We start from the raw sequence: 24093 nt of genomic DNA on the forward strand, positions 1-24093 counted from the left end.
AGAAGCGCGAGTTGGCTTGAAGGGGAGTAAAAAGAAAGAAGCAGGGGGGGCCACCAGGTAAAAAGGCATTTTTAAAGACTTCGTTGTTTTTAAGAAGACTTTTTTTCTATTGTTTTTAACCTCCACGTTTCACTTCTGACTTTATGGATTATTTATTGGAACTTTGGAGACTGCACTTTAATTTGAACACCTTGTTTTGTTAATTGTTTTAATAAAAGCACTTTGCACTTTTTCACAATCCCCTTGCTTTACCGATGAGGTTAGCAGTGAGGCACATTACCGACGGTGTAGGGTTCAAGGGCTCCCCGGCAGCAGATGGGAGCATACAGCAAACCTGCATCGTCACAACATGATTTTGTGTTTTTTTTCATGTAAATTTGAATTGATTATTGAAAAGTATCAAGGTGGCATGCGTATCCGGGACATGGCTGTTGCATACCGTTTGCCGAGAACGATGGTATCTACGATTGTAAAAAACAAAGATGTTATTAAAAAGTAAAGTGAGGTAAAATTTTCATTTATTTCATCTGATTGCTTTTGTATTTATGTATTTTAGTATTAAGCAGTGTTTAAATTATTTTATACAACCCCATCAATGTATAATATGCCAATAGCAATAGGATTTTTTTTTTCAATGGAACGGATTAATCATTTTCCCATTATTTCTTATGGGAAAAATTTGTTTGGTATACGTCCTGTTTGGTATAAGTCAAAGGGTCTGGAACGAATTAAGGACGTATACCAAGGTTCCACTGTAATAAAATAGACTTTTATTTAATATAGATCATTTGGGTGTAAACCAACGAACCAACCAGATTAAATGTATGCATTGATTGACACTGTTATGTAAATTCAGCTGCTTATACATTAGACCTATACCGTTAATAATTTGACCATTCTCAACATGCTGTAACAGACTGCTCTAAAGAATGCTTCCTGTTCAACGAACAGCTTTCCTCCTGCCTGGTTTCTGACTCAAAGCAGTTTTATAAAACTTGTCCTACTACAGGATATGCTTCTTTCTTTAATTCAAATGTCAACTTCTACCACTCCTGTCCCTAAGTTTATCAATTAAATTTTTTCTAATTATACACGTACATATTTACTGGTTACCGGTGGAGGGGTGTGATATCCCCATATGGCAGGGCGGTTTAGTCAGTCATCCCAGTACTATAAACAACAACCAATGATTGTCCTCATTAACCCTTTAAAATTGTAGAATGTCTAAGCAGTATGCAAAACACCCAATTATAATTATGAGGTTCAGCTTCTGCTCACTATGGGCTTAGCAATGAAATCTTGCTTTAGTAATAATGAATATACAATATAACAGCTAGTGACCAGTTATGTTCTAGCTATGTGACTAGTTAGGATATGCATATCTTAAGTATATGATTTGCATCATACGTGGGTACACACACTTCAGACAATAGCCATACTGCCTTGTGTTGTGCAAGCACAAAGTGAAGGTATCTGCCTTTTGTAACACACGCTGTGATGTTGAGTGTAAAAGATCACTGCAGCTCCATTGTAATTCTTGGCTGCTTCTGCACGCTAACTCTCATAAATTGTGCACTTCCTCCCGTTGACCCTGGCACATCTTACAGACTGCTGGAAATTAAATTTTCTCAATTACTGTGTCACAGGTTCATCACAATAGCAGGCTTATCTTTAGATAGACAGAATGTCTTCAAAATAATCTTTTACCTTAGTCATCCTATTGCTGCTATGTAAGAATATCAACTTTATCTGGTCCAAAGTGCTTAATTTAACTTTTTGGCAATCATCGCTTTCCCAAATGGATGTTGGTATTTTGTCACATGCCCATTTTATGCCCCTGCTCAACATGAGACAAGGGCATTCTCCCCTAACTGTCTGAAGCCAACACTTTGATTAGATAATGGAAAATGTATTAAGTTGAATTTGGAGACATGGAAACTTTAAGCACAGCTGCACAGATGGAGAATCTACTACAGCTTCTGCCTGTGTGTCTTTGGAATATTTTTTCAAAAAAACAAACTAATTTCTGACACGGCATTAAACAAAATTTAAAACAATGAAAATAAAACCATTCACTTTTAAGTAAGAGTTTTTATTTTTTTTTTTGCTGGCAAAGCAGGTGGGGTGGTGCCCTAGTGCACATAACTCATTTTAGACTCAAAGATCAGATGGTAGGCATCAGTACACTTTGCTGAGTTTTTTTTTTGCACAACAAAAAGAGCAAGTAATTAAAAAATACCTCACAGTCTTTCTCCTTTTTTAAATATTAGATATTTTTAAAATTTTAGACATAATTTAAAAAAGAAAAAATACATAAGTGGATGTCAATTCATTCATCATATTCTAAATGCAAAATCAGATTGTTACTATTATTGTTAACAATTATTATCCCAATGGGTGATAAAGCAACGTTTCTGCTCCTACTATTTTTATAATATAACGTTCAGATGAATATTACATGTATTGTTTAATAAATGCATTCCATTTGAGCAGCATGACTAGAGAGTGCCTAGTATTCACTTCATTGCACTTGAACCCCAGTTTGGTTATGATTTGGAGTACACTCTGTAGGAAATTGTGAGGTTTGGAGAAGCTTATATCTCTCTATTATAAAAGAAAATCTTGAGACGAGACAAGACTATTGTCAAGAGATTTTTTCATGTCCCGTGAGACACGACTATTGCCAAGAGATTTTTTCAAATCCTGCCCTCCTCTCGGCCATTTCCGGATGGGTCCTCTCACCTCTCATTCGTGTGAATGCTTTTCTCAGACACACCAGCTTTTATAAATTTTTACGTTTTCTGCATTTTAAGTTCCCAATAAAAGAAGACTTATTGTGTCCAAATCTTATTGAAGAATTTCATCCCAAATGGTTATCAACAGAAGAAATGAGTACATGGGCAATCCTATCGCCGAGAAATGATGAAGTCAATCGAATTAAAGTGAAAATTGTCGATCGGTTACACGGCAAATTGGTTAAATGTGTATCAATAGACTATGCTGAAACATTTGGTGGTGATGGGGGGGGACGACAATATCTGCAACTGTTTACACCATCTGGTGTTCCACTGCATGAATTACTGTTGAAAGAGTAATATTATTGTGTACTTTATGTATGAGTGATGGGCAATGCAATAGGACAAGATTAGTTGTATTCAATATTGGTCAAACAATCCTGACATGTAAGATCTTGATATACCATTCGTATTAAAGCGTTTCCCATTAGAACAGCTATTGCTATGACAATTAACAAATCACAGGGACAAACATTTGAAAAAGTCAGTTTATTTATTAGAGCGAAAGAAACAATATTCACTCACGGGCAGTTATATGTTACGTTGTGTCACACACGTGCGCATGGGAGGCAGCTAAAGGGCTTGAGTAAAGACAGTTTTGAGACATACCGGGATGTGGCAGAGTGCACTGACTTTTTTTCTCCCTTGCCTGCAGACCATTCATGGGAGATTCCACCTGGTCCTCCTGAAGTCACTTCCGAGCCAATGGAAGGAAACCTTGCCGGCTCCGGCCCCTGTGATGTCACGTCCAGGCTTGCACCAATGGCAGAAGACCTACATGAGCCTGACCCCTTTTGACTTCACTTCCTGTCTTGCCCTTTAAAAGCCTCCACCTTTTCCTTATTCCCTCAGTTCTGTTTTGGACTTGGTTTTGTGCACATCAGTGCTGTATTCATTTGAGCTACTTTGCAGCCAGGAAACCAGATTATACAGGTGGCTGCCCCAAACCTTTATATGACTCTGTCTCAAGTTTGTGACAGTTGTCACGATGGAAGTCCAAATACAGAATCAAAATTCAATGCAATATTAACTAAAAGTTAATTCAAAATATTGTTTTTGCTGAAGTTTTAAAGCAAAAGTATAACTTTAAAAAGTATTTACGTGTTAATTTCAAAGTCAAACAGAACGAAAACGAATAACACAATGAACACCTCTAACACAAAATGAAACATAATTTTCTTTCAATTTATTACATTTTACTATTTCTTACTATGGTTAATTATTTGCTGTAATGTAAAAGAGCTACATGTAACAATTCTCATGAAAATAACAATATGTTTAAATTGTACAACCACTTCCCCATACGTGAGCTGTAGAGCCACAAAGTGGCTCCTAGCGCCCTCATGGGTTGGCGAGCGAAGTGAGCAGGGGGCAGAGGCCCCTAGTATCTCTTTAATTTAATCTTAAACTTTACCTACATTTAGTCCTTTTCTGACCAAAGCCTCCAAACTTAATCTGTATCGTATGTAACATAACCTTATAGTTTATTTACAACAGTAAACTTTACAGAAAAGAACGACAAACAAGAAAAAACATCTTCATTGCATTTTTAATTGTTCATCAACATCTCTCTGTCTTTCTTTTTCTCTTGTTTTGCTTAGAAACAACCATATTCACCTTTTCCTAAGACCCAGCATTTATGGTTTTGTTTGGTAGAAATAGTACTAAACTATATCCTGTTTTCAGATTTCTAAAAATATTACATACTCACTGATCAACCTGTCCAAAGTTGAATCCTTGATCTTTCTTTGCTCATTGATGCATCTAATTTGAAATTTTGTCAGCTTTCTGAATTCAAAGAAAATGAAAGATTTATAAGTGTTACTGTGTTTGGTAGTACCCTTAAGTTAAACTATTATAACCCAGATGTCAAAACAAAAAACTAGAAGGATGTTAACTGACCATTAGCATGATTTTCTTTGGAATTTTGTGGTCCATTCTGTTGTGATTTGTTTTTGTGTTTATTATGCATATTAATTTTTCTTAATGAAAAATTTGTTGCTCATTTAGTTCTCTGTGTCATTTTTAACATTAATGTTTTTTGATTCTAATGTTATTTTCAGTTTATGTGACGTCTAGACACATGAACAAATTCTGTCATGTCAATAACGAAATGTCTGCTATGTATAAATATAACAGCAACTACACACAAGTTATCCCTTTGTGGATGAAGGAATACATCTTTGCAGTTTCTTGGAATTGTAGCTTGAAAAACAAATTGGAAGAATTAAATTGAAAGGACTGGTGTGCTTTGTTGGGCTGAATGGCCTATTCTCATGTACAGCGTTCTAATATTCTAAAGTAGAGATACTTATTTTAGTTCTTTGACACTCTTTTCAGTTCCTGTGCTCTTACCATCACCTGGTTTCTTTTTTTCTCACAACACCTTCTGTGTACCTGAGTGCGATCACATTCTTCATGACTGGGTGAAGGTCGTAGCAAAAAAGGAACAGTGGCTGCTTTGTTTTATGTATTATGTTTGTATGCTTTCACTTTTCTAACATGATAAGTTTCTTTCCACACTATAAAGTAAGTTTAAATGGCAAATTTAAACTGCCCAATTATTGGTAGAGTTTGTATGCATATTCTTGTTAGTACCCTACAGCAGACTTATCTTCCATTTCAGGACTGACTTATGCTCCTTGCTGTTGCTAAACATGAACAAGAACAAGAAAAGGCTGCAATGGGAATGATGTAACAGGTATGAACAGTGTTAATTTTGGCAACACATTTTGATTTAGTTTTACATAAAAGGCGCTTTTCCACTGCATAGTACGGCACAGCACGGTTCAGTACAGCTCACCTTGGTTCGGCTCAGTTCGGCTCGGTTTGCGTTCGACTGCAGTTTAGTACCGCTTTAGAGTGGCCGGGATTATTCACGTGTCGTTATAGTTGCGCCGCCTCTACTGCCGTGACACCGTGAAACTTTTACAACAACAAGCAGACAACGACAACACTTTAGCTCGACAACGTGCAAGGGTAAGCATCTAAAAAAAGCACGTCACTAGCTAACTTTTATCACTGTTGCAAAGCATAAAATGAACTTAACTGCCAGTGTAACATTAAAATGCTGATTCTGTATATTACAGATCTTCCACATTTTGCAAAAAGTCGCGAACAGACCATCCGCTTGGACATTTAACCGTGCCTCAGAGTGGTGGGATGTGATTGTTCCCGGTTTTACAAACACTCAATGGCTGGAGAACTTTCGAATGTCTGAAGAAACATTCATCCACTTATGCAACAAACTGCGTCCAAACTGCGTTTTTTTTTATTTATATAGCACATTTTCATACAAACAGTAGCTCAAAGTGCTTTACATATTAAAGAATAGAAAAATGAAAGACATAATTATAAAAAATAAATCAACATTAACATCGAATAAGAGTAAGGTTCAATGGCCAGGGGGGACAGAAAAACAAAAACTCCAGACGGCTGGAGAAAAATAAAATCTGTAGGGATTCCAGACCATGATACCGCCCAGTCCCTCTGGGCATTCTACCTAACATAAATGAAACAGTCCTCTTTGGATTTAGGGTTCTCACGGAAGGGCTTGATGATGATGATGGTCACGTAGACTTCTTCCTTTTAATCCGTCCATCATTGTTGGAGCATCATGAAGCTTTGAGTAGGTGGAGGTGGCAGGCCACCACCACAAAGAAACCGGAAAAAGAAACAGAAAAGAGAGTAGGGGTCAGTACCGATTTTAGAGCCACCATGAATAGTTGTTATGATGAATTGAACATACAGAGTATCAGGATTAAGTTAAATTACGATTAAAATGAAGTTATAAAAGGCCATGTTAAAGTAATGTGTTTTCAGCAGTGTTTTAAAGTGCTCTACTGTATCAGCCTGGCGAATTCCTATTGGCAGGCTATTCCAGATTTTAGGTGCATAACAGCAGAAGGCCGCCTCACCACTTCTTTTAAGTTTTGTTCTTGGAATTCTAAGGAGACACTCATTTGAGGATCTGAGGTTACGATTTGGAATATAAGGTGTCAGACATTCCGATATATAAGATGGGGCGAGATTATTTAAGGCTTTATAAACCATAAGCAGAATTTTAAAGTCAATTCTGAATGACACAGGTAACCAGTGTAGTGACATCAAAACTGGAGTAATGTGTTCTGATTTTCTTTTCCTAGTTAGGATTCTAGCAGCTGCATTCTGCACTAGTTGCAAACGATTTATATCTTTTTTGGGTAGTCCTGAGAGGAGTGCGTTACAGTAATCTAGTCGACTGAAAACAAACGCGTGAACTAATTTCTCAGCATCTTTCAGTGATAAAGAGGTCTAACTTTACTTATGTTTCTTAAGTGAAAAATGCTGTCCTAATGATCTGATTAATATGTGATTTAAAATTCAGATTACAGTCAACAATCACCCCTAAGCTTTTTACCTCCGTCTTGACTTTTAATCCTAATGTATCCAGTTTATTTCTAATAGCCTCATTGTATCCATTATTGCTGATCACTAAAATTTCAGTTTTCTCTTTATTTAACTTGAGAAAATTACTATTCATCCATTCTGAGATACTAGTCAGACATTGTGTTAGTGAATCAAGAGAATCGGGTCATCAGGTGCTATTGATAAGTACAGCTGTGTGTCATCAGCATAGCTGTGGTAGCTCACGTTGTGCCCTGAGATAATCTGACCTAACGGAAGCATGTAGATTGAGAATAACAGCGGACCCAGGATAGAGCCTTGTGGAACACCATATTGGATATCATGTGTCTTGAGTTGTAATTCCCACAACTAACAAAATATTTTCTCCCTGTCAGGTAGGATTCAAACCAATTTAAGACACTGCCAGAGAGGCCCACCCATTGACTAAGGCGATTTCTAAGAATGTTGTGATCAATGGTGTCAAATGCAGCACTCAGATCTAAGAGGATGAGAACAGATAAATGGCCTCTGTCTGCATTTACCCGCAAGTCATTTACTACTTTAACGAGTGCAGTTTCTGTGCTGTGATTTGTTCTAAAACCTGACTGAAATTTATCAAGAATAGCATGTTTATTTAGGTGGTCATTTAACTGCATAATGACTGCCTTCTCTAGAACTTTACTTAAGAAGGGCAGTTAGAGATGGGTCTAAAATTTTCAAGAGCGAGGGGTCAAGATTATGTTTCTTAAGTAGGGGTTTAACTACAGCAGTCTTAAGACAGTCTGGGAAGACCCCAGTATCTAGTGACGAATTTACTATGTCAAGAACATTATCAATTAGCACGCCTGATACTTCTTTGAAAAACCTTGTTGGTATCGGGTCAAGGACGCAGGGGGAGGGTTTTAATTGAGATATTATTTTTGTAAATCAGGTAAATCTATCCTAGTGAAAGAGTTTAATTTGTTTATAACAGGATGTTGGGGTTTAGGGGATCCTTAGTGTTGGGGAGATATACTATGTTATTTCTAATATCATTAATTTTTGATTGAAAATACAGCGACAGCCTCACAGGTTTCACTGGAAGCACTTAGGAGGCATTCCTTTGAGCTACCTGGGTTTAGTAGGTGATCAATTGTTGAAAATAAGACTCTAGGATTACTAGCATTGTTATTTATAATCTTAGAGAAATAGCAGCGTCTCTCAAGACGGACAGTGTTATTGTATTCTGTTATTTTGACTTTTAATATTTCGTGGTGGATAGTAAGTTTACTCTTCCTCCATTGACGCTCAGCTCTACGGCATGTTCTCTTTAAATCAGACACTCTTTGGGTCTTCCATGGTATACCAATGCTAGAAGATTTTTTCACTGTCTTTTCAGGTGCAACTATGTCAACAGCAGCTCTCACTTTAGAATTAAATCTTTCCACCTTACTATTTACATTGTCCTCGCTATTATAGCTGGCACTATAAACGGACTGATTGCTTAAAATGTTTGTAAGTTTTAAAGCTGCTGCGAATCAAAGAAGCGTTTTTAACAATATGCTTCTCATGAGTGTTTTTATCATTATTTCTATATTAAAAAGTAGAAGAAAATGGTCTGATAGACCAATATCAATGATCTGTTTTATATCAACTTTCAGTCCTTTAGTAATCACTAAGTCTAATGTATGACCTGCTTTATGTGTAGGCTGATTTATGAGTTGTCTCAAATCAAAAGAATCCAGGAGGTTCATAAATTCTTTTACTTTTAGATCACACTGATTATCTATATGAAAATTAAAGTCGCCAACTATTAGGAGTGTGTCATAATTAGTAATTAAAATTGACATTAAGTCAGAGAATTCCTCAAAAAACGACGCGTTATATTTAGGAGGTCTATACACGGATAGTATTAGAACTTGAGAATCTCCATGAATAACAACGGCGAGATACTCAAAGGACTTGAACTTACCAAAACTGACATCTTTACATTTTAATCGCTCGAGTAAATGTTAGCCAATCCGCCCCTTTTCCCTGGCGGTTTGAATGAGTAAAACTGTAATCCGGAGGCAGATTCGATTAAAACTGACGCGCATCTGAATTCAGCCATGTTTCATTTAGTGCAATAAGATCTATTTTTTATCACTAATAAGATCGTTGATAAAAACGTTTTGTTAGTTAAAGCTCTGACATTTAATAGTGCCATATTTAATGTTTGGAGGTGCAGAGATGAGTACTATGTGCGTTATTGTTATTTGGAATAGGAACTAAATTATTATTATTAGCGCTCTGTGTATATTTTTGTTTAATCTGTGATCTGTTTTATAGTTTTAATACATTGTTCCTCTAAAATAGTGATTTTAATTAGATTATTGGAGTTTATGCCGTATTTCCTAGGTTTTCTACGTGCATTGAGATTGCTTATTACAGTATTAATGGTGTGAACTTTAACGGAAGACTCTATTAAACATTCATCATGTCCTGGCACAGCAGTATTATTTCGAAGGGGTTAAGAGCAGAGATAGATAGTCAAGAAAACGAATTACCTTCGATATGTTTTCGGAGAGGACCCGGCGCCAAACTGTTCGGATGCAGGCCATCACGCTTGAAGAGACGCGCCTTTCCAAAAGAGATTCCAATTGTTGATGAAGCCGACATCCTTCTTCTTGCAGAAACCCTGTAGCCAGTTGTTCAACCCTAGCAGACGACTGTAGTACTCGTTGGATCGTCTGACGAGAGGTAGTGGACCCGAAACGAAGATCTTTGCCGATGGGGTCCTCTCCTTCGTGTCTCTAATCAGAGCTGCGAAGTCAGCCTTCAGGATTTCTGATTGTCGGTGCCTTATATCGTTTACGCCGCATGCAAGACGATTGATCCAACTGCCCTCTCCTTGTGTTTCTCGTAGACTGCTGGCGCACGTTTCATTACATCTCGGACACGAGCACCGGGAAAACAAGAAACAAACGATTTTGCATTAGGGCATGCGACATTAAGGTTTCTAACGATGGAATCACCTACCACTAATACATCACCAGGTGCTGAAGGCGAAATGGGGACGCGGAGAGGGTCAAACCGGTTCTGAGATAAAATGCTCGCCTGTGCCGATGGAGGTGCTCTGGCCTTGAAACCCCGCCTGCATAGCTGAAATCCACCGAGGTCAGCAGCGGCGTCGCTCCCTACGAGACGCTGGGGTGAGGTCGGCACAACGCGGGTTGATGTTTCGCCGGTTCCAGATGGCAAGGACGGTTTATCCAACAGCCGGGCCTTCAGATTTCTCAGGTATTTCCGTCGGGACAGGAGTTTCTGAATCTTTTCATCAAGTGCTTGGAGTTCCTCAATTACGATTTCAACGCGAGTTACCCCACTGTCGGCCATTTTCTACTTCGTGCCCTAGGAGAAATGAGAGAGAGAGAGAGAGAGGTTAGAATGTCGAAGAATAGCCAGTGACGCAGTAATGACGATTTTCTCCGGCCAATCAGTGACCAGCAGAGTTTACACATCACGTTTTGGTAACGGTTCGGCGCGCTTGGAACCTCGGCTGAGGTGGTACTAAAAAAAGGACCAGGTACCAGGTACTGTTCCCAGTGGAAAACGCCCCAAAAGTGAGCTGAACTGAACCGTGTCGTGCCGTACTATGCAGTGGAAAAGCGCCATTAGTCTTCTGACTAAATTGCATTTTACTTTTAGTCACATTTTAGTCACTTAAATATTGTTATTTTTAGTCTAGTTTTAGTCAACAAAAAGTACATTAATTGTAGTGGAGAAAAAGTAAATCGGTTTTAGTCAAATAAAAGTAAAAGTAAATTATTCAAGCAGTCAAAATCAAATGGATATCATATTTCACGTATGAATATGCACAGAATATACTGTAACTCCAAACTATTATACTAGCATGCACACTCATGAGCCAAACCACATGTAGTGATTACTGGACAAAAAATGAAGAGTAATTGTAGAAAGGATTTACTCCAAAAGATCTTGGTCAGATAATGGCAGCACTGGTCTGTCATCATAGTTTTCTGGCCCCCAGCATGCCTTAGTTATTCTTGGGTGGGGGTCAAATTTGCTTTGATTTGATTTGTTAAATTTATCTTGACGGTAAGGGATGTCATCTGTCTCTAATTAAAATCAATAAAAATATATTAAAAAATGCCTTAGTTGTGCTGGTATAAGATTATACCAAAAAATTTATATGACACAAGTGCTTTTACTATGTTCTTCACGATTTTTAAGGGTATTGGTCATAAACATTAGTTTGCCCCCAACAACCAAAAGAATAACACAAATTTAGTGTTTGCATATTTGCACTTCGGTCATTTTAATTCTGTAACTAAGAAGGAAGTCTTAACTTTAATTTCTAAAATGAAGCCCACTACTTGTTCCCTAGATCCAGTGCCAACAAAACTAGTAAAACGTTCAATGGATGTTCTTGCAGCGCCTATTGTAAACATTATCAGTAGTTCATTATTGCATAGCACAGTACCTGATGTACTAAAAGTGTCAGTTATTAAACCACTACTTAAAAAGTCAGACCTAGACGCACACATACTAAATAATTATATACTAATAATTTACCCTTTCTCTCTAAAATACAGTGGAACCTCGAGATACGAGTTTAATTCGTTCCAGCACTGAGCTTGTATAGCGAATTTCTCGTATCTAGAACAAACTTCCCCATTGAAAATAATAGAAATCCAGTTAATCCGTTCTGCACCCCCAAAAATATCAACATAGAAATCAATTTTCCTAACAAATAACACTGATAAATAATATATACAAGTGGAACCTCGGTTTGCAAGTAACTTGGTTTACGAGTGTTTTGCAAGACGAGCTAAATTTTTTAATTAATTTTGACTTGATAAAACGAGCGATGTCTTGCAATACAAGTAGTATGGATACACTTTGTCTGCTGAGCGTCATGTGAGCATAACTGAGCTGATGGTTCTTCTCTCTCGTGCACATCTCTCTCTCCTTATCTCTCTCGCTCGCGCACGCGTCTCTCTCTCTCTCTCCTTATCTCGCTTGCTCGCGCGACTCTCTCTCTCTCTCTCTATCTCTCTCTCCTCTTGAGGGCAATCGTCTCCTATTCTCCGTCTGCATGTCCACGATATTTTTGGATATGCTTATACAGCGAACTGCTACAGCAAAACAATGAAATCACAAGCGCACAAATGCATAAATTCCAGTCTGGTTTCCGCACTGGTCATAGTACAGAAACGGCACTAACGCAGGTTGTAAATGACATTCTGATATCCTCTGATGAAGGAAACTGCACTGTAATTATGTTGTAAAACTTAAGTGCAGCATTTGACACCATTGACCATTCTATTTTAATGCACAGGCTAGAAAATGATGTTGGGCTTACAGGCACTGTGCTCGCTTGGTTTAGTTCTTATTTATCAAATAGATTCCAATATGTACAGAAATGTGCAGACAGCACTCCATCATTATACATAGAATTGAGATATGGTGTCCCGCAGGGCTCAGTACTGGGACCTTTACTATTCTCAATTTACATGCTTCCACTGGGATCTATCATTAGGAAACATCATGTTAATTTTCACTCGTATGCAGATGACACCCAGTTATACCTTTCATTTTGATCAAATGAAGTTTCTCCGATGTTGTCTTTGATTAGTTTTGTTAGTGAATTAAAGGAGTGGATGGATGAGAACTACTTGTCTTTAAACACAGATAATACAGAGAAATTAATTGTTGGAGGGAATGACGCTGATCACAACAATATTCTGTCATCATTTAATTCAGTTGGACTCACCATTAATTTTACTGACTCAGCCCACAATCTAGGAGTTATCTTTGACTCTAGCATGTCATTTAAAGCGCATATTACAAAGTTGTCCAAATCATGTTTTTTCCATCTTAAAAATGTTGGGAAATTAAGGCACGTTCTAAATAAACAGGACTCTGAGAAATTAATTCATGCATTTATTTCTAGTAGGATTGACTACTGCAATGCGGTGTTCACTGGATGTTCAAATTGTTCTTTACACAGCCTCCAGTTAATCCAAAATGCTGCTGCAAGAATTATTACAAGAACAAGAAAATACGAACACATAACTCCAGTTCTTAAATTCCTACGCTGGCTCCCGGTTAAGTTTAGGGCAGATTTCAAAATCCTCCTTTTAACATATAAAGCATTAAATGGCCAGGAGTCTCCAGGACTCTAAAAATATCCAAACCTAATTATGTCATATCATCTACTGTTAAACCGTAATTCTAAAATTTTTATTATTATGCTGTCTTAAGGAATTGTTCTGTTCTGTATATTGTACTGTATTGACCCCCTACTTTTGACACCCACTGCACGCCCAACCTACCTGGAAAGGGGTCTCTCTTTGAACTGCCTTTCCGGAGGTTTCTTCCATTTTCCCTACAAGGTTTTTATTGGGAGTTTTTCCTTGTCTTCTCAGAGAGTCAAGGCTGGGGGGCTGTCAAAAGGCAGGGCCTGTTAAAGCCCATTGCGGCACTTCCTGTGTGATTTTGGGCTATACAAAAATAAACTGTATTGTATTGTATTGTATTGTAAGGTCCATCTTACTTGTCTGAACTTATCATGAATTACAAACCAAAACGCACATTAAGATCTCAAGATGCCGGCCTGCGTATGATTCCAAGGATTAATAAAATAACAGTGGGAGGTCGAGCTTTTAGTTACAGGGCCCCTGAACTGTGGAATGGTCTGCCTGCTACTATAAGAGATGCCCCTTCAGTCTCAGCTTTTAAATCCCAGCTGAAGACTCACTACTTCAGTCTAGCATATCCTGACTAGAGCTGTTTATTAACTGTACAGATTACATCTCTATTGTTAGTCATTCGCACTAAAACATAAGTAACATGATAGTTATAATTTGATACTAACCCTCACCTATTCTGTTTCTCTTGTTGGTACTCAAATGTGGCACTTGGTGCCTCAGCCCACCTGCCAGGTTGTTTTGCGTGCCTAAGGTAAAGTCATCCCTGATGAAGGATTGCAGGAATCATGGGAAAGAGGGGTCCTTTCATTGGATTAGTGCTATTTCAGATGTGGGATGGCCAAATGGGGGAGGCAGCTTGATGAATGAGGTCTCCAGGACTCAACAAATCCAAATCATATTATGTGATATCATCTACTGTTAAATTCTACTCAGAATTTACAGATCACATAGATCAAATAATAAAATTGCTTTTCAAACCTAAGAAAACAGGAGGTTGGAGTGAAAAAAAATCTGTCTGCAAGCCAAAAATATGTTAGGCAAAATAAATTAATAAATATGGACATATTAAAAAATGTTAGGTAGTATAGCTGGATTCATCCTGGCTATCATGATTCAGCTGTGATAAACAGGGCCGACTGGTCTTATTAAATATATTCCTTCTAAAGTTTGCCTTGTGAACACATAATTGACTTAGTAATGCAAACAATTTTTTGTTTTTAAATCTGTTTACCTTATTGTATCACTGTTTTATTGAACTAAATAGGGAATGTGATTAATAGATTTCTTGTGCATACTCATCTTAACATTGGTTTTTAACACCTGTTTAGGTAGAACATGCAAATTCTAAGAGGCAAAGCATTTACTAGAATGTATTATCATAAAAGATGGTACAATGTAAAGAAGTGGTGTTTAAAGTCCTCACACAAACACACACATGCAAAAGCAAGGCCAGTGAAAAGGGAATATTCAATGTTATACCTATCTATCTATCTATCTATCTATCTATCTATCTATCTATCTATCTATCTATCTATCTATCTATCTATCTATCTATCTATTTTTTTCCTACAAGGGTTTTTTTGGGAGTTTTTTCTTGTATTCTTATAGAGTCAAGGCTGGGGGGGCTGTAAAGAGGCAGGACCTGTTAAAGCCCATTGCGGCACTTCTTGTGTGATTTTGGGCTATACAAAAAAAAAATTGTATCGTATTGTATTGTATTGTATTCAGCAGTGAAGCAATGATGTTTTGCCATACTGTACATGTACATATCGTATTAAATGGGAGTTGCACTTCAAGCAATCCTAAATGTGTTTGAAATACTAAATCCATTTTGTTTGAAACTTGCCTTAATTTTTAATTGCTATGACTGTTGTCATCACTGCCACTGTGTGGTTTCACTCACAACCCTGAACTATATCCTTTAGTCACAAAATGGATGGATGCATGAACAAATGTCTAGATGTGCTCATTCCAATCAAGGAATGAATGCAAAACTTTCATTCCTTTATTGGTACTGTGTAGAACACTGTATTAAAAGTGATTATCCCCACCCCATCCTTTATTTCATCTGCTGTAAGAAATGCATGACACTTCAAGCTAAACAGTTACAACTGACATCTGAGGTTGAGCGCATTTGATTGCACTCTCAAAGCTGCACAAATCCTTTTCTTAAGTAACTCATGAAGGAATAAAACTGGCAGTAACAAAACCTATGTGTGTCTGTGTGTGTTGGCTTTTTTTTTCCCTTAATAAGCATGTTTTACCCAATCAAACGCTGAAATTCTCGAACACACAGCATTGCCAGACATGACTTCTGCTGGTTTTTTTTTTTTGATGTGTTGTTGCGGTGTGGTATCATCACCACTGTAAGCCTTTTTCATATGTAGTTTTTACTCACATTTTTATTGTGCCATCTGAAGTTATTCACATATTTGCGGTCACACAAGAGTGTAGTACCGAGCTTACTATCAATGTGACATCCCTACATGCACCACTTGATGCTTTAGTATTAGGAGGATGAATGAGAGCCAGAGGTAGCAGTATTGGCGTCAGGCAAGTTGCCACCTAGATAAAATTACATCCCATGGCATGAACCTCAGTATGGCACGCCTCTAGACCCCTCCTTGAGGTTTGTGCTGTTTTTTCCTGTGAGCTTCTTTCTACATGGCTTACACTGGGTTTTATTTTCATCACTGCTGCAATTAAAATTGATCCATATATCTGACCACTTTTTTTGCCCAAGAATCACATTGGCCGAAATAGTGGAGGGCAGTGGAGCAGGATTCTGGCTAGCATGTGATTATTTCCTGACGACTCCAAACTATTGTTAACCTATTACAAGCGTACATGCAAGCTTTTAAAATTGCACCATTTCATTCATGCTCATTATTTATTTATTGACCGTGTCATGTGTCACAGAGATGTGCAAAGAGCTTCACATTGCTCATTGTCCAGTTGTCTCTTTATAACATTTTCTTTTTATTTAGTTTTCATCAACAATGATTTTAAAAGCATTCATTTTGGTTTTGTTCATTATTGGCACAGTTTTATTTAGTTTTTGTTCTGTTTTCGTCACAGAAAGAATGTCATTTACGAGAAGTTTTCATCTTAGTTTTTATCAGCAAAATTAATACTATGTATGAACTACTATGTTGGGTTGTGTAGTAGACAGGGTGACTGCAGGCAGGAGGAACTGACACTAGTTTGGAACCATTAGACACATATGAACGAAAGAACTATGTGTGTGTATGTGTGTGTGTGTGTATGTATGGAGCAGTCCACTCTGCTCACGTTCAACCACAGTCAAGATGCACTTGCATGCACTTCAAATTTTTTTCTTCTAATTTTTTTCGGTGCTTGCATGGATCTCACTTCCCATTCACACCAAGCAGATAAATTCAGCTTTTTGGTACATGCACATTGTACGTTCACATGATGAGCTACCATACATTTGCCTGAGACAGATTCCAGCTTGTCCCACACAGTTTGTGCCACAGCTGCACTCAACTACACGTCCGTCTCGGACAAGATAAGACCTGTACAGGCCCACTTAGCTGACGACTCTGCAAATTCAGCAATATAGTAAAACTGCTAGGGAGTCTTAGGGTTGTTTTTTGTCTTGAAGACCACACACAGCTAGTAATCTCATCCATCCATCTATCCATTATCCAACCCGCTATATCCTAACTACAGGGTCATGGGGGTCTGCTGGAGCCAATCCCAGCCAACACAGGGCACAAGGCAGGAAACAAACCCCGGACAGGGCGCTAGCCCACCACATTAGTAATCTCATAAAAGACCAAATATATACACTATTGTCTTATTTTATATAGTAGTGTGATTTTCATATTAAAGGAGGTCACTGCTAATGCATTGTCCAAAATATTTCTGTCCTGATTTTTGATTGCAAAGAATTTTGTTCAAAATTTTGTTCCCGTCTTCTCCAAAAATGATAAACACCTATACCAGCCATTCCCAAAAAATGACATCCCTGTATATCATAGTAAATTATTAGGCAAAACTAAAATGTTATTATACAATATTTAACCCAATCATATGAAAGAAAATCATTGCGTAATGAATATTAAGGAGATTTGGGGGCTTCTTCTCAAAGCTATGCTAAAATGTGCAAGAGCCGCACTGAATATCAAAGACATGTAGCAAGTAATCAGTTTAATCAGGCATTCAAAGTGTAATGATGAATAAATGGAGAGAAAAATGAAGATGCATTAATCACTGAGAGACAAGGAATTCTAGCGATAGGAGTTAAGATCAGCTCTAGGCTGCTATAAAAAGAAGCAAGATACTCAATTTTGGGACAGTTAATGCCCTTACAAACTGCAAAATAAAGCTAAAAGCAAAATCTCTCTCTCTCTCTCTCTCTCTCTCTCTCTCTCTCTCTCTCTCTATATAATATATATATATATATTAGTGCTTCATCTGCTTATTATTTGCTTTGTAATGTGGACGTTACAAACAGAATACACATTTGCAAAAGCTAACAGAATTACTCCAAAATGATCACAGGCTTAAATTTATTCATAATGTCTTATCAGTCTTTAGGCAATTGGTGTTTTTAAATTCTTTTTACACCCACGGTGAATCAAGGACAAATCCAAGAGGGTATTTATTCTATTATTTATTGAATAAAGTAGATAGTCAAAAGATATTGTGATTGTTAGATATATGCATTGCAAAATATGTATCATATCTAGTCTTATCATTATTCTTATTATTAGCATTGGCAGATTACAAAATAAAGAAATAGAGAATAACAGGTTTATTTTATATTTTAAAACAAACTGTATTGCAAGATTATTTGATTCTTAATAATATGTTGAAATAAAGTGCTGAACAAAAAAGTAGCAGATGGAACCTTGAATGCATGAGGCAGATCAAGGTTTCTTGATCTTTATTTCATTCACTGAGCTCTACCTTGAAACGTCTGTGCAATGAAACATAACATTTGTATTTTGTATGAAATATCTCTTTCACATGAGGAATCCAGATTTTAGACTTAAAGTCATGGTAAATCTTCATTTATTATTTTAGACTGCATCTCTGAGTTTTATAGAAGGTCTAAATGAATTCTTTCAGATGCATTGAATTAACTTTGAAAGAATGAACTATGTAAGATAAACTTTATAATAGTACAATGTATTTTACAGTGCAGTATTTTTTAAAGCATAACTCATAAATTATTGGTATTTTCATATCTTCTCAAAAATATTTCAAAGTTTTAGCACAGATTATTTAGTCTGCCTAGGCTGTGATGTGTTGAGTGATGCACGCTGTGCTGGCTGATATTGCTGTTTTATTGGAACAGGTGAGTGTGTTTTAACTTTAGTTTTAGTTTTCAGTAACTGCACTACAAGTTAAAGTTGCCATCTAGATAAATCTCAACAAATTATGGCTGCTGGATAAATAGAGGCTCTGCCAAAATCTCATGGACTATGCCAAAAACAGCCAGTTAACAAGCATAGTAGCTCATCAGAGTGAGAAAAACAACTTGCACTATAATGGTAGACTGTAAAAGGTATGCTAAGGGACTCTAAATTCTGCCATTGCATAACCTGGCAGCTATGACAGCTATAAACACAGTGCCTAGGACAATACCTCAATTTCTATGAGCAGGACACAGGAGAGAGCTGCACAATCAATTAGTGTATAGCATTCTCAGCAAACACATGCCCACCTAGCTCACCTAGCATTTTTGGTTTCATATCCTTCCATATAGAGGGACAGGAATAGGGAGCTTGGGGTAAGGACTGCACATTTTAGACAGTAATTTCCAAAATGGATGCAGTGTCTTAAAATGGTGATGTTCATGTGGTGTGCAATTTAAAATCAAGTGAAGCCAACTGGTACATTGAGATAAGGAAAGATAAGGTTGTTTTTATTGTCATTGCATAACACATACAATGAGATTCTAGTACACAACCTGAAATGATGCTCAAAACTTTACTATTAAAAACCACACATCAAATTACTAATATTTTCACACATTACACAATTATCAGCTTATAAAAAAAAGTTTTTTTTAATATTGCACAAGTTAAAATAATAAGTGAATAATAAAGATGCATATGATATTTCATAATTATGTCCATAATGTGTGTGATTTCAGCACAGAATTTAGTGTAGAAATCGCTTTGGAGTAGAATCTGTTTATCAGTCTGGTGGTCTGCACTCTAATGGATTTATATTTCTTCCTTGAGGGGAGAAGTTCAGACAGTTTGTGTGCTGGGTGATGCTGGATGTCTTCCGCAGACATTTAAACATGTACATGTTTTCGAAGGTAGGCAAAGGTGTGTATGTTTTGTTTCTGTTCTTTTCATGATTCTCAGTAGAGCCTTTTTGTCATCTGCTGTGCTTCTCCTACTGTGTGCTCCAACTTCAATAGCAGGTGAGAAGTTTATGAATGGTGGCTAGCATTGCAGCTTTATAGTTCCAAAGTGGGCTTTGCTTTTGTAATTATGTTCCCTTTAATAAAAAGAAATATTGTTCTTATTATGTTATTTAGGTTGTTTTTACCCTTTCTACCTGGCAATTCAATTCTACTATTTTGTTTTGACATTGTTAATTTATTTTACCATTTTGTGACTTTTTTTCCACAACACCATTTTGTTCACCACCAGGGGATGCAATCCTTCCGGTATAAATATGCCAGTGATTGCATATGCACAGCTCACAATCTTTCAGCAGTTAAAAACCTCTGTCAAAGAATACTAAAATCTCTAGTTTAGGTTCACAAATAACTTTGGCTTTGGGGCTACGGGTTTTCTTCTTTGGCTTGCCAATCAAATTTAAGACATTTTGGTTTCTTGTGCTTTCCTGGTTTCAACCCTTCATTATTTTTTGTTTTCCCAGGCACACCAGCAACTGCTTATCCTTGTTTTTCAAAATTATAGCTTTTGCAAATTTCACTCCACATCTTCAACTATTTTAGCCCATTTCTATCTCATCCCAAAGATATGTAGGTTAATCTAACTGACTGCTATAAATTAGAGCTGTATTAATAAATCAGTTTACTTTGTGTTATGTTAGAGCCAGGGATTATTCCTATTTTTTTTTCCTTTATATTTTTGGTTCCGTTATGCTTAAATTATTGTTATTGTGTCAATGTTATTTATATTTCTTTATTTAGAATTTGTTAATAATAAAGTAATATAATAATATAATTGATGTACTATAACTTTAAATGTGCTGCCTTTCCATGTACTTTGAAGATGGAGCCCTAGGAAGCAGGGCCACCCCAACATCTCTGTGGCCAGATCCTCCTTCAGGCTCTATATTCTCGGCCTGAAGCAAAACTCAGCAATGGTGCATTGTGTTTAAAGTGAAGTTTGTAAGCATCATTTTATTTCATTGTCATTTACTGTTTTTTGTCATTTATTCTTGGATTACTTCTTATAGATTGTGGACTGGACTTGGTTACCTCGTATTACCGTTTTAGGCAACCTTTTTTTGCCCTTTTGAGTAATAATGTTAATCAACTCTCAATTTTTGAAGATTACAATTTGGATTGTTTTGACAATCCACAGTTTTTCTGGCTTATGTACTTTGTGAGACATTTTTGTTGAGCTAGGGACTTTATTTGTATTTCATAAGCAGTTCCTACAAGTAGCAGTTGGCAACTGGGTGTCTTGAGGTACGTCCCTTCTGGTCTGGCCAGTGAAGGTTCTGGACAGCTTTTGTGACTTATTTTGGATGCCTCACATCCTTTTGGCTTGTCTTGAATTCAGAGGTGGGTAGTAACGAGTTACATTTACTCTGTTACATTTACTTGAATAACTTTTTAAAAAAATTGTACTTCTAAGAGTAGTTTTACTGCACCATACTTTTTACTTTTACTTAAGTACATTTGTGAAGAAGAAACACTACTCTTAGTCCGCTACATTGGGCAACGCTCGAATCGTTACTTTTTTTTCCATTAGATACAGTATGCTATATTTTAGCCAGAGAGAATCCGCCAGTGGATTTACTGCATGACTGTTTCACCAATCAAACATAGCAACAATAATTACATAGCTCCGTTTCACAAATCAGACACACAAACTGTCATGTCCTAGCAGCTCAAATCCCTCACAGACAGCGGACAGGGAAAGAAAGAATACTGTACATGAAAAATGAGAGCCTACTCCTGCTGAAGCATAACTATCACTTCACTGAGTGAAGAACAAACATGCACAGACACAGACAGTCAACGTAAAGTGAGACTGGGCAAGGGAATATGCAGTATGATACTGTCAGTGTACAGCAGGGGTGCCCACACTGTTTTCGGCTTGTGAGCTACTTTTAAAATGACCAGATCAAAATGATCTACCTACATTAAAAATGCTATATACTGTATATATATATATATATATATATATATATATATTGTCACACACATGCGAATAGGAGAACGTTGTGTGGACCAAGTAATGGTAATTCTACACCAGGCCAGGGGAGGGCAGGGTGCATTAAACCTTCTCCTGCTATCTCTACAGACCAGCCGCGGGAAAACCTATCTGAATCAAGAACGTCATTTCCAGTTCCGGCGCTTAGAAGAACGTCACTTCCAGTTCCGGTGCCTAGAAGAACGTCACTTCCAGTCCCGGCTCCTAGGAAAATGTCACTTCCAGTTCCGGCGCCCAGAAGATTGTCACTTCCAGTCCCGGCTTCCAGGCTGATGTCAGAGAAACATCACTTCCGGTGAACGTACATCACTTCCAGTTAACATACATCACTTCCTGTCTGACCATTTAAAACCACCATCTTTTCAAAGCTTCACCAGTTCTGTTTTGGACTCCATACTGTCATCATCATTAAATGAACTTAAAAGAATCCTTTGCAGCTAGGAATATTATACGGGTGGCTGCCCCAAACCTTTTCTACGTGTGTCAAGTCGCTTCTTTTTACAATTTATACTGAGTATACTTTATACATAAAATATATGTTGTCGTACCTTGCATAACTGAATAAACCTTATGGCACAATAACAATTCAATACATTTATGGTCACTACAGTATTTGGATTTAATAATCTTCATGTGGTAAAAGGCTGACTTGCATAAATAAGTAGAGCCAAATAATGCAGTCAAGGAGGTAGCACATTTGCTCATGTTTGGGTACTTTTCCTCTGTGAGTAAGTTTCAAAGCTGTCCATGAGCCCCAGACTTCAGCCGAATGTCATCCTGTAGTGTCAAAATCTCATCCTCCACTGTAGAGGAGTTTTAGGTGAAATAGTGTTGCAATTTTTGATGCGGGAGAATCACCCTTAACATCTTCCCTAAATGTATAGCACTTAAATGTAGCGATTGGCTCAAGTAAAGCTGAGTCTTGAAACCATCTGTCAAAGTCTAACAGACAATTTTCAATCTGCTCTGTGTTGCATATGCTGTCAAGTTGTGCACACGCCTTCCATTGCGTCTCCAGCTCTGACGAGAGGTTTTGGATGTTCCCCAAATCAAGGCGATTGCAGCTTTGAGGACAGATGTTGCATTTTTCGTTTGAAAGCATTAACTGAGCTAATCATACTGACCATGGTTTTCTCTTTTCCTTGCAGCTGTAAATAAAGCTCATTCAACATGTTGGTCGGATCGGAAAAAAAATGCCAAGTCTAGCGGACATTGATCGTTATTAAGGTGCTTGTATTCTGCATGTTTAATGACAAGGAGAAACCCCTTTTTCTCCAGCCAGGGGTCTTGAAATCTCAGCAGGAATTTCTCCCTAGCCATCTGCCTCAATGAAGGCCTCTTTTATCATCTCTCCATCTTGAAAGGACTTCTTATACTTAATGATCGAGTGACTCACCTGGAACGATGCTTTGATGTGATGACCTTTGCTTTTGAATTCAGCCAAGTGAAAAATGATGGCTGTCCGATTACCTCTGATTTTAGTTCCCTCTTCTTTCTCTTTCTCAGATTGCTTTTCGGAAGGAAGTCAGTTTTGTAGTTTTTATGAACAGTTCAAAAGTGCCTTTCCACATTTTCCTTCTTTGGAATAGCAATGATAGATTGACAGATCAGACAAATGCACTTCGATTGTGACATGAGAGAAAAAAATCCTTTTCCAATTCTACATTCAGCCCATTCCCTCCCCAAACAATTTTTTTTTAAATCCCTTCTTTAGTTCTTAAATTGGAAGGCTAACTAGATCACTTAGCCGGAGTTTTGCAGTAGTTTGCGCATTTGATAGTGCGTGCGGGATGACCAGTGTGTTAGAAGAAAAGAGATCTCAGACTGGCCACCCTGTATGTCAATCAAGTGGCAAATGCCATAGGGAGGATATATGATAGACTAACGTTTAAAAAAAAATTTTTTTTGAATGCAACGCGATCTACCTGCACTGCCTTTGCAATCTACCGGTCGATCACGATCGACGCATTGGGCACCCCTGCTCTATGGTCACCTTATGGAATCTATCAAGTTTAAGCTCGATTAAAGGTAATTTGGGATGAGCCAATAATCAGGTTTGCAATGACAGCAGAAAATCTTCAATTTAAACATTCATTTAAAACTTCATGCTGGCATTCCAGTTCATATTAGTTATTCATGTTAAGATTAGATAATTGTAAAAAAAAAGTTAATCAAAAACTAGGAAAAAAGAATGCTTCTGTAAAAGCGATACCCCAATGTAGAAATGACTAAAAACAATTCCTAATAGAGGTGAATGCAAACTAAATTTCAGTTGAAGGTAGTTTGTAAGTCTCTGATTATTTGATTTGATAATAA

This window comes from Polypterus senegalus, chromosome 9, assembly GCF_016835505.1.
Source record: "Polypterus senegalus isolate Bchr_013 chromosome 9, ASM1683550v1, whole genome shotgun sequence".
In the NCBI taxonomy this organism is placed as follows: domain Eukaryota; kingdom Metazoa; phylum Chordata; class Cladistia; order Polypteriformes; family Polypteridae; genus Polypterus; species Polypterus senegalus.